Genomic DNA, 16576 nt, shown 5'->3' on the forward strand with positions numbered 1-16576 from the left:
CCTGAGCACCCGGATGAAACCCACGCAGACACGGGGCGAATGTGCGAACTCCACACAGACAGTCACCCAAGGCTGGAATCGAAGCCAGGCCCCTGGCTCTGTGAGGGAGCAGTGCTAGCCACTGAGCCACCATATAACGATAAGTAATTAATGCTGGCATAGCCAGTAATGCCCACATCCCATGAATAAATGAAAGAAAAATTCCTATTTCCTATCACTGAGCCAATTTTGCATTCAAGTTGCAACTGTCCCTTTTATTCATGAGCTCTGACTTAGTTCACAAATTTATTGTGTGACACTGTATTAAATGCGTTTTGGAAATCCTTGTGCACCATATCAACAGTTTTATTGTAATCAACCTTCACTGTTACCTCTTCAAAAAACTGTGGCAAGTTTGCTAAACATAATTTTCCCTTAACAAGTTGATTCTTATTAATTAACCCATATGTGGTGTGGTATGGTGGCTCAGTGGCTCAGCAGTTAGCACTGCTGCCTCACAGCACCAAGGACCAAGGTTCAATTCCAGCCTTGGGGTGACTGTCTGTGTGGAGTTTGCACATTCACCCCATGTCTGCGTGGCCTTTCTCCCACAGTCCAAAGATGTGCAGATTAGGTGAATTGGCTGTGCTAAATTGCACATAGTGTGCAGGGATGTGTAGATTTGGTCCATGAGTCAGGGGTAAATGTAGGGGAATGGGTCTGGGTGGTCCATTCTTCAGAGGGTTGGGGTGGACTTGTTGGGCTGAAGGGCCTGTTTTCACACTGTAGGGATTCTAATTTATTCATGTAACTACTAATTCCATCTCAAATAATTACTTCCAGAAGCTTTCCTGCCATTGAAGTTCCATTGATTCATCTGTAATTGCTGAGCATATCCTGCCACTATTTTTGAGATGACTGCATAAAGTCTGCAATTCTCCAGTCCTCTGACACCGATACTGAGCATGAGGAAAACAGACAGATAATAGCCAGTACCTTCACAATTCCTATTCTCCCTTCTCTACCATGCCACACCTGGTTTTTCAGTCAATTGCCTGAAATCTAGATTCTCTGGTTACAAGTTTGTTTCCCAGTAAAACAGTTTGGATTTTATTTCAACTGGTGAAACATTTCATGAATTTGAATACCTCCACCAAATCCCCTCTTAGCGTTCCCTGCTGTAAGGTGACCCATTACAAGAAACAAGTTTGTGAAGTAAAGCTGAAAAACTGCAGATCTGTCTGGGACATCATCAAGTGTGCTTATCAATTTACAGATGCTGCATTTGAAAGTGCCCTGACAATAATTTCATGATGTTGTTGACACAATATGGGAAGTTTACATGAAATCTGCCAGTAAAGTAAAAAATAATAGCTGACCTAATCATAATGCTGGTAAAATGCTTGCAAAAAGCTCAAAATATTTTACGCTCTAAGTTGTGGTATAAATTTACTCTAGGATAATTCATAAACAGGTGAAACACCTACTTCAGTTTTCCTGTTGCTTGCTACAGCTTTAAATAGCTCCTGGTGTGTTTGTATAGTGCCTTTATAAGTGTCTTCCAAATAAACTGTCATCCTATATCAAACCCCTTTAACATTGTTCTATTCCCCCTGCAGAGTCTTTATTTCAAACTGAAATCTTGATATTGAGTGTGAATAGATCATGTCAACTTTAAATTCAGAAGAATTCAATCTTCCATGAATCATATATGCAAACCATCTATAATCTCATTTTGATAGGCGCTCCACAGCTTTTACATTTGCAACATGGTATATGGCATTACTGTTTAGCCAACCTGGAATTCATGAAGATAGATAGATGGATGTAAAGATGGGAAGAATGCTGCAGATTGTAGGGCGACTGCAACCTTTTTTTGTTGCTCCTGAGGTTTTATTTTTAACTCAGTCACGGAAAGTGAGAATTACTAGAAAAGCCAATATTTATGGCCATCCCAAATAACCCCTGAGAAGATGGTGATAATTTGCAATGCATATTTATTAAATTTTTATAGCACTTTCCATGACCGTAAGCAATTTCAAAGTGTTTTACAACCAATGAAGTATGTTTTGATATTTGGTTTCCATTGCAATGTAAGAAATGAGACAGCCTGTTTGCACAGAGCAAGTTCCCGCAAACAGCAATGCAATAACACTCAAATAAGATGTTCTTTTGTGAGTTTGATAAAGGGATAAATATTTGTCTAGGAAGAACTCCCCTGCTATTAGATCTCCTATATCTCGGAGGGCAGGTGGAACATCCCATTTGAAAGATGACAATTCCAACAGCCAGGCACTGCAATTGAAAGCCACGTTAGACTTTAGTGCAGGAACTGAATGCACAACAATCTAATTCAGAGGCATGTGTGCAACACACTGTGCCAAGACATTACCATGGATGTAGAGCCACATGGAGGTTAGACTAGGTAAGGATGGTGCAATTTCTTCCTTAAAGAACATTAGTAAACCGGATGGAATTTTTACAATAATTTGATAATTTCACAGTCTCCATTACTCTTGTCAGCATTTTGTTTCCAATGTATGTAATTAAATCCCACAACTCCTTCAACATAAGTGCTCAGAACTTTAATCCCTCTGTGTTACTAGTACATTTTTCATAACCAGGATGCTCCTGTATCCTTCAAGCAGTTGTGACTTTTTTTTATCACATGTTCGGAACTTCTTGACTTGGCTGCTACCAATTGTACTGCCTTCACCCCCTGTAGGGATAGTTGATGTCTTTTTAATAAAATCGAAGACTACAAACATTTTTTCTGATCATCCACAGAAGTTTCACTTGCTACAAATGTAGAAATAACAGCAAGAGGGAGCTGTAATGAGTAAAAGCAAAATAAATCAATATTTTCCCCTTGAGGTTATCAGGCATTTTTGCTACACACTATCTTTGGTTATCTACTTCAAAGCTGCTTCGGTCCTTTATCTTCCATACTGTGTGAGGCTATTTTCAGATATTGGAGTATCTTAAATTTTTTGAGTTGTGTTACTTAAAAAGTATAATTTTTTAAAAATTACTTTCTTTGGGGCCAAAGGGAGTATTGCTTTGTACATTCAGACAGTTATGATTCTCTTTGTCTCCTTCATTAAGATATTTTGAATATATTTCTCTCTATCCATTGTCTTATCATGACTGGTTACTATGAGATCGCAATCTTATGGCCTGTTCACTGAAAGGCTGCAGTTCTGCTCTGAAACTAGCCCATGGGAGATAATGTGAGAGAGATACAGGTTGAATTCCAACCTAAGGTTTTTCCTCCCTTTTTCTAAAGAGCTTTCTGATTTGGGAACCTAATACGGAAGATTTTTTTTGAGGGTTTATTGTTAGTAATTGGGTGGATGAAAGCAGTTAATGACAGAGCCCTGTCTCATCACAACTCTGTTCTTTCTGCAGATTGATGCATCATTCATTGGGTGGGGTCAGATTTAGAAAAAGGCTTTCACAATTGCTAAGTCCCAAAGCACTCTGCAGACAATGAGGTGCTTTTGTTGCATGGCCACTCTGTTGTAATGCAGAATGAGTGTTATTGCAAACCTTCCACATTAGGGTAATAAAACAAAAAAAACTGTGGATGCAGAAGAAGGGTCAATGGACTCAATGTGATCACTTTGCGTTCTCTCCACAGATGCTGCCAGACCTGCTGAGTTTCTCCAGCAATTTTTCTGTCTTCATTATTAAGGACCTGTACTACACTTAGGATCAGGTTTGTGCTCTTCACCTCTGGGCAACCACATTTTTTTTAAAGTTGCTGATCTGAAATGCATCTTTCCTGCATGATTTACTCAGCACGATATTTAGATCCAGCTGATGTTATTAATTGACAAGTCAGGCCACGCACAGAAACCTGGCTTGGTAGATTGTATTTTATTTTGCTTTACTGGAAAAAAGAAGCAAACATTGCTGCAGATTTGGCTTTATCAATACCAATGGAATTTGAATTAAGGTAAAATAGAATAAACAAAATTATTTACATAAAGCCCACAAGTTAAAGATTTCAAAACACTTGGTATTATCAATATTTACTAATGCCAATCAATCCCAACAGCGCTTTCGAATATTCATACCAGAGCGAATTTCTTTTACTATCACATCTATAGGATTTAACTTAATGAATGCTCCATTTCCTGATCTTGAGAATCTGATATTCTCTTCCTTAGTCATCATTACAACTATGATGTGGAGGTGCCAGTGTTGGACAGGGGTGGACAAGGTCAGAAATCACACGTCACCAGGTTTTATTTGAAATCACATTGGAATGCTGCTGTTTCGTCACTCAATGAAGGAGCAGTGCTCCGAAAGCTTGTGATTTCAAATAAACCTGTTCGACTATAACCCGGTGTCATGTGACTTCCGATATCATACAACTAAGATTAAAGTTTCTGATCTTCAAATAACCCCTTCAGGTTTTAGCCAAACAATACTGGTAAGGAACATTCCAACTAGCTTCCTTATACTGAGGTAACCTATTTCCTAACAGTTCTCAATTATCTCCTTTCTTCAGGAGAAATTATTTTACACATCCAGCTTCAATTACAACTTCTGAAATCTGTAAATCCAAGAAGTTTCTTCAAGCTATGGGTGTTCCCTCTAAAGCAAGCAAGGAGCAAATTTCCAGATCCCACTCCCTGAATCCTAATGCACTATTGTTTACTCTGTTTGCTTGTAAAAGTCATGCCATTATTCTCCAGGTCATCCCACTCTGTTACTGTGTTTTAAAAGAAATCACCATGGCCGCTGAATTATTTAAAATTTCATCATTAAACTCATTGATAGATACAGACAAAAACCCACATGCCACTAGTTCAAAATCCATTAAGTAAGTTATTTTAAAAAACACACATATTACATCAGAACGAAGAGGCCTCAATGTACCTCAGTGTTGAATTTCCTCTTTTTAAAGACCACCAAATCTGATTTTCCTATTCCAGACAGTCCTTTCTCAGTTTTTCCTGGCTGCCATTTGAACCTGAAGCTGGGTTTGTTGAAGAAATGAAGTGAAATTGTTCAAATCACAATTGGATTATCAATGTCCCAAAATGAATTTGTCACCTTATCTCTTCGAGTTTCCATATAACGGTAAGATTCCTGACATGGATAATTCATGTTGTCTAAAGGGAACAAGTGCACAATTTGCAATCCACTGAGCAAGGCTAGGGGAGGCAGAGGCATAGTGGCAATGTCACTGGACTAGGAACCCTGAACCCCAGGCCAGGGTTTTGATGATAGGGGTTTGAATCCAACCATGGCTGCTGGTGAAATTTGAATTCAATAAAATTTAAAACAGACAGCTAGATTAATGGGACCATGTAAGCACTTGCACTGTAAAAAAAATCTGCTTTGTTAATATCCTTTAAGGAAGTGTGAGAAACAAAGCTCACTGTTCAATAATTTCAGTCCAAGTCAAATTCTGAAGCAGCAGTTTTATTAATGCATTCTTGCAAGAGCAAGTGTCCAACAAGTAGGCACCCTGATCAGAAGGTTGTATAACAATTTATACAGTTCAGTTGAATCTCTTGGTACTCCCCATTTACCCTGTTGGTTGCTTTTGTTGTTGCGCATAGCCTATCACAAGTTTTAGCTTCACACTGCCTCTGTTTACATCCCCCACTACTCTAAGCCTGTAACCTTCTGATCAGGGTGCCTACTTGTTGGACACTTGCTCTTACAACTCATATTTATATTATGTCTTATTTGGTTATCTTGTTCATACTAACTCCCTATGTGCATGACAATTGCAGCTGTCATGTCAATACATCAGTTTCTACCAGTCGACCATCTTCCTTTTCGGTTTGTTATTTGTTGGTATACACCCTCTTGATTCCGCCTTGCGATTTCTGCAGAAGCAAGATGCAGCTACTTGTAGCTGTTTGTGCAGGCATATCTAGCTTAACATACACCCCCCTCATGATTCCGCCTTGTGATTTTTGCAGAAACAACAACATTTGCAAGCGCCTCTCACAGAAGGAAGTCTGCCATCCTTACCTAGTCTGAACTACATGTGACCTCAGACCCACAGAGATGAGGTTGACTCTGGACAATTAAGGATAGGCAATAATGTTGACCTAACCAATGACACCCAATAATAAAAAAAGAAAACTTGATGGTAGGCCATTTTCTTTTAAATGCATTCACATGATTATACGTTACTCACAAGGCCAGGGCTAACTTTCCTTGAAAACCAATGGTGAGGCACCTTTTGAAATTAAACTGAATAATTTGTTAGTTTTTGGAGAGGGAGTTAGGAGTTGACTACTTTGTTGTGGGTCTGGAGTCTGTGGGTCTGGAGACTAAATTGAATAAGGAAGGGATTATTTCCTTCACTGAAGGACATTAGTGAACTGGATTGATTTTTTTACTTAATGTTTTTATTTCAAAAATATACTTTACTCATAAAAAATCTTTATGTACATACATAGTCATCAGAGCAGATTGATTCTGTACACAGGTTTTCATATGTAGAACAAACAAACCCAAGGCATTTGTTACTTATACAAGGCTTTTTACACACATATGAGATATCAAGAGGGTCTGATAACTGAAAGGATCCCCATTTACCTTCAGCAGGAAGACCTCAGACAGTGGTCTTTCCTCACTACACCTTGGCAGCAGCTGCCCCAAGCTTCAGTGCATCCCTCAGCACGTAGTCCTGGACCTTGGAATGTGCCAGTCTGCAACACTCAGTCAAGGTTAACTCCTTGCTCTGGAAGACCAATGGGCAGACCAAAGAGCATCTTTCCTCAAGTTGATGGTCCTCCGGGCACTGTCGATGTTTGTCTCAATGGAACAGGCCATAGAGCACAGAGATCCTGCGTCATGGAGCTGCTTGGAATGAGCCATAGCACCTCTCTCCTGACTCCCTTTGCAAAGACACTTTCCAGAAGAAGATGTGTGACAATCTGTAGCCACTTTTAGTAGCCACTTTGAGGGCAGTGTGGGTAGTGCAGAAAGTCTGGGTGTACTCTTTGCCAAATGACTTTGACAGTCTGTTCAGGGAACAACCTGACAGAATCCGCCTTCTCCTTTTCCCACACAGTTTCAAGGACATTACATGCTGACCCACTTCCTGAAGGACTTGTGGTCAAAGGTGTTTCTCTTTACAAATTCTTACATGAAGGACAGGTGATAGGGAACGGTCCAACTATTTGGAGGATTCCGAGGCCAGTCCCATCTTTTGCGACACAGGGGACAGGTTTAAAATCTGTTAGTTTTTTGGTCATTGCCCATACAAACATTTTATTTAAAATTATTTTATCTGATTTTAAATTCCCATCTATTGTAGTAGAATTTGAATCCACGTTACTGAATCACTAATAAAAACACAAAGTGCAGGAAAAAATCGGTGGATCTGCCAGCATCACTCCAGAGAGAAACAGAGTTAACCTTTCGAGTTAAAGACTCTTCCTTGAATTGAAGAGGTCAGGAAAGTAATCATTTTCATGCTGATGGTAAATGGGAGAAGGATCAATTGTGACATGTGATGATGGTACCCAGAGCAAAAGATGAAGGGAGTGCTAAGGGCAGTAAAGGAATGCTTAAGATGCAAAACAAGTGTTAATGGAATGGGTAAATAGTTAAAAATAAGTCAGCTATGGTGTAATTAAACCCATGAAAACAGGAGAAAGTGAGGACTGCAGATGCTGGAGATCAGAGCTTAAAAATGTGTTCCTGGAAAAGTGCAGCAGGCCAGGCAACATCAAAGGAACAGGAGGATCGACGTTTTGGGCATAAGCCCTTCTTCAGGAAAACAGGACCCTGGGTAAGAGTTGGGAAGGGGATGTAATCAAAATGGAGGACAGTGTTCGTAATCTGAAGTTATTCAACAGCATAAAAACTATTATTTTCCAGCCCTCTTCATTTCTGAAGAAGTCACCATACTTGAGAAGTTTAACGCTGTTTCTCTCTCTACAGATACTGCCAGAGTTACTGACTTGCTCTAGCATTCTCTGTTTATATTTCAGATCTCCAACATCGGCAGCGCTAATTATTTATGTATCTATTTATTCTATGAAGGTCTGAAATGCTTAATTTTTTAACACTGTTTCTTTTACTAATTCATAACTAAATGTTTTGGTACCTAGGTACCTTTGTACCTAAGATGGCGCCATGTGTGGCAACATCATACACTTTTATACACTTGTGATTTCACCTAAACCTGTTGGATTATAACCTGGTGATTTTTAACTTTGTCCATCCCAGTCCAACACCAGTATCTCCACATCATTAATCCTCTCAGCCATCCCTGCCTGCAGTTACACACCATTTTCTTTCATTATTTTTGGAAGGAAAACTCAAAGCTAATTTGAATACATCATTTCAGACAATGAATGTTCTTTATGTTTGAATCCACTATCAATTGTTCCTGGAATCAAAACTTGAAAGCTGTGAAATGTTTAGAAAATAATTGTAGGTAACTGCTTTCTTCATCATAAGGATTGATGTAAGTGAGGATTTACTTCTCCTACTTTCTATTTATAGGCTTCATGCTGAAAGGACTGGAAGTAATTAGCGCATCCATGTTCCAAGCAAGATATATTTTGCTTTAAAATTAATAGATTAATCTAATGGAGTGATTTGAGTGCTTCAAGCTTTTAAATATTTAAAGTGTCAATTAGCATGACATCATCTTGACTGCACAAGATGTTCTGTTGCAGATTTTATTTTCTGACCAACGCAGGTGTTATTTTCTGGTTACCTTGAAAAGGAGGAGTGATTGGTTTGGGAAGATCTTGAGTCGCCAAGGGGAGAGAGGTTATCATTGAGGTAGACTTTGAGCTGCCATCATCACTTAGCAACCACGGTCACATGTTTTTTCAACGTGAGCTGGATTCAGATATTTTGCAAATGTACCTTGATGGTTGCAGCCTAGTGGGTGGTAACTTTGGGATTCTGGTGCTGACTAACTCAAGACAAGCTGACCTTGGAGTGGAGAACATTAATGTGCACATTCTAGTCGTAAAAAGTGTGTAATACCTGTTTCAGGTGTTGGGCACCGATCACTGGTTTGTTTCGTATGATTGTATATTTCCAGCTCATGATGAGGATATACTTGCCTACCATACTGGAGGCAGAGGAGGCTATTTTGTGCCTGAAACCTATACCATAGTCAACTCTGTGGACCCACATATCGGACACCGAGGAACAAGATTTCAAAATAATAAATCAAGATTTCAAGCTGTTCCCTGGCCAAATCCATGTGATATCATCATCATCTTTACACTGTACCTTCCAAAGCCATGACCACATCTATCTAGACGGGCTGTAGATACATGGGAACACCACCACCGGCAAGTTCCCCTCGAAGCCAGTCACCATCCTGACTTGGAAATACATCAGTGACGTTGAACATGTTTATGTTCAACGTCACTGGGTCAAAATCCTGGCTCTCCCTCACTAAGTGTAGGTAAATCTATCTAGAGCAGGTGGACTGCAGCAATTCAAGAAGGCAGCTCACCACCACCTTCTCAAGGACCAACAATAAATACTGCCCCAGCCAATGACACCCATATCCTACAAGTGATTTTTAAAAAAAATTAAGAAATCCTTAAATCACTCCTCAGCCTTAACTCTTTCATAAGACCATAAGACCAAAGAAATAGGAGTGGAAATAAGGCCATTTGGCCCATCGAGTCCACTCCGCCATTCAATCATGGCTGATGGGCATTTCAACGCCACTTACCCACACTCTCCCCGCATCCCTTAATTTCTTGCGAGATTAAGAATTTATCAATCTCTGCATTGAAGACATTTAACGTCCTGACCTCCACTGCACTCCATGGCAGTGAATTCCACAGGCCCACCATTCTCTGACTGAAGAAATATCTCCTCTTTTCCGTTCTAAATTGAGCCCCTCTAATTCTAAGGCTGTGCCCACGAGTCTTAGTATCCCCGCCTGATGGGAGCAATATCTCAGTGTCCACCCTTTCTAACCCATGCATTATCTTCTAAGTTTCTATTAGATCTCCCCATAACCTTCTAAACTCCAATGAATACAATCCCAGGATCCTCAGCCGTTCATTAAATGATCACTGTGGCCTTGCCTTTCTGACATGCCCTATTTCCTGGTGCATCTTGCACCCCTGGTCCTGACCACTACTGGCCGGTCTACACATAACTCCCATTATGGTTTTTTTGCATTTGTGGTTCCTCAACTCCACCCACACAGTCTCCACAGCATCTGACTTGAGGTCATTCAGTTCCATAGATTTAATCTCATTCTTTACTAACAAGGCAACCCTGCCCCCTCTGCCCACCCCCCGTCTTTTCGATAAGTTGTAAATCCTTGAATGTTTAACTGCCAGTCCTGAACCCCCTGCAACCATGTCTCTGTGATGCCTACCACACCATAATCATTCCCGATGATTTGTGCTATTAATTCATCTACTTTATTACAAATGCTTTGAGCATTCAGATAAAGCACCTTAATGCTAATTTTCTTATCCTCATGATTTGCTTCTGGACTCTGAAGAGCTGGGACAGTCAGTGTGCAATGTTCAACTTTTCTGGATGTCAGATAGACTGGAGTAAGTAATAGAGACAATGAGAAGGAACATTGCAGCACCAACACACTGCTGTTCTGCTGATTTCACCAGCAGTATTGACTGAATCAACTTGCAGCTCTATTGATGCATTAATCACTCATGGCCAATAGAACCTGGGTGATGTCATAACATTAGGTAGAGTTATCAATCCTTTTTGCTTCATTCCTAGTCTGCCTTGAACTTAAACCCTGCACACATGCTAACCTGCTGCTTTTCTTTCTACTTGATTCCATATTCCTTGTTACTTTCCCTTTCCCTTCCCCCAACTCACAGGTTTAAAGTCCTAGTGATCACCCTATTTATCCTTTTTGCCAGAACACTGGTTTCGGATCGGTTCAGGTGGAGACCGTCCCAACGGTACAGATCGCCCCGGTTCCAAAACTGATGCCAATATCCCATGAAATGGAAACCCTCTTTCCCACACCAATCTCTGAGCCACATATTTACTTCCCTAACTTTCTTATCCCTCTGCCAATTAGCACATGGCTCGGGCAGTAATCCAGAGATTACAACCCTCAAGGACCTGTTCTTCAATTTCCTTCCTAGTGCTTGATAATCCCCAAACAGGTCCTCCACCCTAGTTTTGCCTATGTTGTTAGTGCCAACGTGGACCACAACAACTGGATCCTCCCCCTTCAGCTCCAATATCCTTTCAAGCTGCTGCCAAAATATGTACCTGAAACTCTCGAGGTAAGTTTATATATTTAAAAGTTCCGTTCCTGTCTGGTCTTCGCAGTTGCTCCTCCTACTCCAATTGCCGCCGAGAAAGTTTCAGAACTTTACCCCCTTACACAAAAGCTGTCCACCACATGTATTTTCCCAATTAATGATGTGCATTTGACTGACAATCAAAGTTCCAGTGAAATCACATGAACACAAACCAAAATATCAAGGATGTGGGGAATCCAAAAAAAAATGTTGGAAATCTGCATTGATTTCATATGATCTTGAGGATAATAATACTGACATGCAATATTTGGAAAATGAAATTCTTGGAGACAAATGTTATGACATCACCCAGGTTCTATTGGCCATGAGTGATTAATGCATCAATAGAGCTGCAAGTTGATTCAGTCAATACTGCTGGTGAAATCAGCAGAACAGCAGTGTGTTGGTGCTGCAATGTTCCTTCTCATTGTCTCTATTACTTACTCCAGTCTATCTGACATCCAGAAAAGTTGAACATTGCACACTGACTGTCCCAGCACTTCAGAGTCCAGAAGCAAATCTTTGTCTAGTAATATGTCTCAACACTGACAATTTCTAATTGCTCTTCTCTTTCTAAGTTATTTAACTGCTGTTTTGAGTAGATTCTTAAACATTGAGACAGGAACTTTAACAGTGTGCGAGTATTGTTTTTGGTATCAGCTAATGCTTTCACTATTTACTGAAGATACTGGTATATTACAGAATGTATTTTTGGTTTAGAATCATCAGTATTAAGCTGTCATTGCTCACTGCCAGGAGACTGTGCCTTTTTCTATTTTGTTATTGTCTGGGCTAGCCACAGACAGTAATTGTCTGGTACTGGGTTTTACAATCTTTCTTGATTCTACTAGACTGTTGTTTTACAACATAACACTTGCTAATTAAGCACACCACTTGACAACAGAGCGTCTGTCTCAGTGTTACAGTTGTACACCAGTCTAAACATGCTCATCACTTCGTACTGCACTGAAAATGTTGCTCTACTTTTGATTCAACTTTATTTCATATTACCATCATTTTGTTATTCACATTTTTGATGTGCAATAAAAACTTAATTTGAATCTTTTTCCATGTCTTACAAATTCCAGTCAAAAGGAATAATTTCCTCTGATATTTATGCAAAGCAGTAGAATACAGGAATATGGAATATTTATGAATCCTTAAACATCTTAGCAATTTTGTTTTTGAGTACTACTGACAAAATACATTATGTTGATGATTTTCATCTTGCACTCAACAGGACATTTTGCAAGACTATGGGAGGAGAGTGCTGATTGACTAGCAAGTGGACTCTGACTGGTAGGGATATTTCTACAGCAAATGCACCGATTAATGATGATTGACAATTAATTGCCAGACTTATTTAAGTCTGAAACTAGGCTGTTTGACTCTGATTGGTTAGGGTATTGCCCTGAGAAATAAACTAGCTATTGAATCATTTTCACTTATTTTTATTAAGTTTAAAAAGGCAAAAGACATGTACGTTTGTTTCTACTTGCAAGAGCAAGGCATCACTTGTTAATATAAATAGCTTCCAGGACATACAGTGCACTATATTGCAAGCCTAACTGACAATTTAACATTTTACTTTTGTTCCCAATAATTAAGATCAAATTCTTAATTAATGCTCTCAAGTGGAAAACTGTTTATTCAAAAACAAACAATGTAATCAATCGTTTCTCTTTAATGGGATCTGTCTGTCACTAGCATGACACACATTTGTTAAATTAAGTAGCTTGCTAGGCCACTTCAGGGACAGTTACAAGTCAACTGCACTGCTTTGGGTCTGGAGTCACATGTCGGCCAGACAAGGATTTCCTTCCCGAGATGGCATTAATGAATCAAGTGCAGGTTTCTTGAACAGCAATTAATGGCAGTATTACCGAGAATAGTTTTATATGCCAGGTCTATCACTCATTTAAACATAGTGGGATTTTAACCCATTTCCACAGGGCAGAAGGTTGTTGCTTTCAGATTCTAGTCTTGAGCCATCACCAGTTTGCCACCATTTATGCTTTACACAATTATAAAATTAAAATAGCAGCCATTGATGGAAACATAACTGATATATTTTAGAATGATCACATTGCAAAATGCTGAACTTGGAATGTTTGACTGAGGTTAGGTATCTTATGTTGGATAAGAATCATTGGATTTGGTCAATAAACTAAAGACAGAAGCACCAGTGATCAATTTTACTTTGTCTAGTCCCAATATCTTCCTTTGCTGTAGTTAAATGATCACTTGGCACTTTACCAATCTCCATTCAAACAGCAGAGGACATCACACCAGCAACAGCGAATGCAACTACAAGAGTGGTGGTCGATAATTTAACAATTTTATAATTGCTAACACCACACAACCCAAAAAAAGCTCATCCGAACAGATATGAAGTGAAATATTGAAACTTGTAGGCTCAGCTTGATTTCAGCAACTGATGAATAATTCAGATTGAGAAAAGTCAAATAATTGAACTGTTCCAAATATAAGCACAAAATAACAAATCTATACAATGTTAACAAGTCCTTGCCCTTCCATCTAAAAATAAAAGTAGTGTGTACCCAGTATTTATTCTGGGATGGCTGAAGCTGGTTACTGTTTATAACTATTAGTTATGGAGTTAAAACTGCAAAACAATGCCATTTTTGTAGAGAAAAGAAGTTCTTTCTTCCCTCACTTCTTATTTTATTCTTTCCTTAATTTAGTTCAAGTAATTTTCTTTGAGTAATGTTTTCAGTTTGATTTCAATGATCACCTTCATGTCTCCGAGGTCAGAGCTACGAACAGAAATCACCTTGTCAGTTGCTTCTGAGTAAGTAACTGACAAGAAGATGATTAGAAAATAGATACTCAGGTTTTAAATTTTTCATTTATGAAAATGGATTATAGAATGTATAATTCAAAGCTGTAAGGCATGACCACTTGCATGGAATTCTGATGTCGGCATATCCTGGATGTCTGAGCATATCTCTATGTTTCTTGTTACTGACAACCCCAACTCCACGCAATAATTCCTTCCTGAGATTGAAGAACATTTATCTGAGTTACAATCAACAAAATTAAAATGCATTAATCTCTTCACTATTTTAAATGCAGCAGTTGCTTGTCTATGTTTGTACCAGTTGCCCATTAGCTGCTCTGCTGTTTCCTATTAATACTCTGAAAGCAAAGGAATGTGATGTAAATGGTAGCCCTGATGCTTAACTTGATTATGAAAATCTGCTGTGGCAGATAGCAATCAGAAAGCAGAAAGCCAGCCTCCTTCCCCTTTCCCCTCTGTAATTCAGGGGGGATTGGGATCCAACTGCAGGGTTGCTGCTGCCACTCCAGCAAAGATCAGCCCAGATTCAGGGACAAGTACATGTGCTTTGAGCAAGAATGATATCAGCCTAGTAGGATAATGTTGTTACATGCACAAATTAGATCCAAGTGGTGGCTACAGACTATCCAGTTCATTTTCACTCATTTATCTGTAATTAAACAAAGAACCATTTCTACCACTCCATCATCTAAATGTCTGTTTGAATTACTCCCTCCTCTTGTATCATGCTTACATAACTCAGAAGTGTTGATTATTCTTGTAAAAGTTCTCCTGAACGTGTGTCCTAAATATTCCCTTTGTCCATTTGAATTGTTTCTACTGTTCTTGCAAACCTTGTGTTATAGCTGTGTTCCACACCAAAGCCTTGTTACGTTTGCATATTTCAGTAAAATGAAATGTCCCCAAAGTCTCCTTCCACATTCAGCAGAGATTTTCCTGCACATTCAAACACCTCACCAACTGTGTCCGTTGCTCTCGATGTGGTCTCCTCTACATTGGGGAGGCAGGACACCAACTTGCGGAACTTTTCAGGGAACATCTCCAGGACACACACAATAAACAACCCCAGTGCCCACCTACTCAGCCAAGGATATGCAAGTTTTGGGCCTCCTCCACTGCCAAATCCAAGCCACCGACGCCTGGAGGAAGAACGCCTCCTCTTCTGCCTTGGGATCCTCCAACCACATGGGATCAATGTCAATTTCACCAGTTTCCTCATTTCCTCTCTCCTCATGTTATTTCAATCCAACCCTCCAACACGACACTGCCTTCTTTAACTGTCCTACCTGTCCATCTTCCTTCTCGCCTATCCAATCCATCCTTCCGACCTATCACCATCCCCCACCACCTTCATCTGCCTATCGCATTCCCAGCTACCTTCCCCCCTGTCCCACCCTCCTCTCATTTATCTCTCAGCCCCCTTGGGCATCCCCAAATTCCTGATGAAGAGCTTATGCTTGAAACGTCGACTTTCCTACTCCTCAGATGTTGCCTGACCTGCTGTGCTTTTCCAGCACCACACTTTCTGACTCTGATCTCCAGCATCTGCAGTCCTCACTGTCTCCTAATTTAGTAAAATCCTGAGATCCACTGACGTGCACAGCCCCGGATCAGGTTTGTGGACACAGGCTAAGAAGAGGATTGGGTATCCCATTAATGCTTTGTAAAAATTTAAAGTTGTCGATTATTCTCATCCAGGTCTGGCTTTAAGACTGATGTAAGGAGAAATATCTTCACCCAGAGACTGGGGAGCCTGTGGAATTCACTACCATAGAAAACAGTCAGGGCCAAAACATTGAATGATTTCAGGAAGGAGTTGGATATTGTACTTGGGGCTAAAGGGATCAAAGGGTATGGGGGAAAAGCAGGAACAGGGGATTGAGCTGGATGATCAGCCATGGTCATATAGAATGGTGGAGCAGGCTCAAAGGGCCGAAGGGCCTAGTCCTGCTTCTATTTTTTATGTTTCTTTCTTAGGCCTCTCCCTCAAGTTTTATTCTCAGACATTAGCGTTAAAGCCGGTTGGATCTGAAATCATTCCCCTTTCCTACTGTGCATCATTTCCAAATCATCTCTCAGAATAGTTGTTGGTGTTTGGCAAAATTCATTTAGAATATGAAAATATAAGAACCACAAGCAGGAGCAGGTCATTCAGCCCTTTCTACCTGCTGCACCATTTAATACAATTGTGGCTGATCTCATCTCAGTCTCAACTTCACTTCCTGCCCAATCTCCAAAACCCTAAAACTCGCTCGCGTGTGGTGTGATGTTGCCTCATCTCCTGAACAGGGAGCGAACCTAACAGAAAACTCCGAGCTCCAGGGGAGAGGCCTTGAATCAATTAAATGAATAATCAATTATCCGAACCGAATAGTGCCTGCCATTTCGTTCGGATAATTGAGGTTCCTCTGTATACGATTGTTTCAGAAGCATTGCTGGTAATATAGACACTGAAATGTTGTAATCCCAACACCAAGCTCAAAGTTTCTTTCTCCACCATTGAATATTTCTGTTG

The 16576-nt window shown here is 39.9% G+C and overlaps 1 long non-coding RNA gene across 1 annotated transcript in view; it reads left to right on the forward strand.

Moving 5' to 3' along the window:
* LOC140453275 (uncharacterized) overlaps positions 1-16576 on the forward strand; it is a 125532-nt gene that overhangs the window by 90141 nt on the left and 18815 nt on the right. Inside the window, exon 3 of the long non-coding RNA XR_011952333.1 lies at positions 12481-12539. This is a non-coding gene — a long non-coding RNA (uncharacterized lncRNA). The remainder of the gene's footprint in view (positions 1-12480; positions 12540-16576) is intronic.

This window comes from Chiloscyllium punctatum, chromosome 27 (genome assembly GCF_047496795.1).
Source record: "Chiloscyllium punctatum isolate Juve2018m chromosome 27, sChiPun1.3, whole genome shotgun sequence".
NCBI classification, from domain to species: Eukaryota; Metazoa; Chordata; class Chondrichthyes; order Orectolobiformes; family Hemiscylliidae; genus Chiloscyllium; species Chiloscyllium punctatum.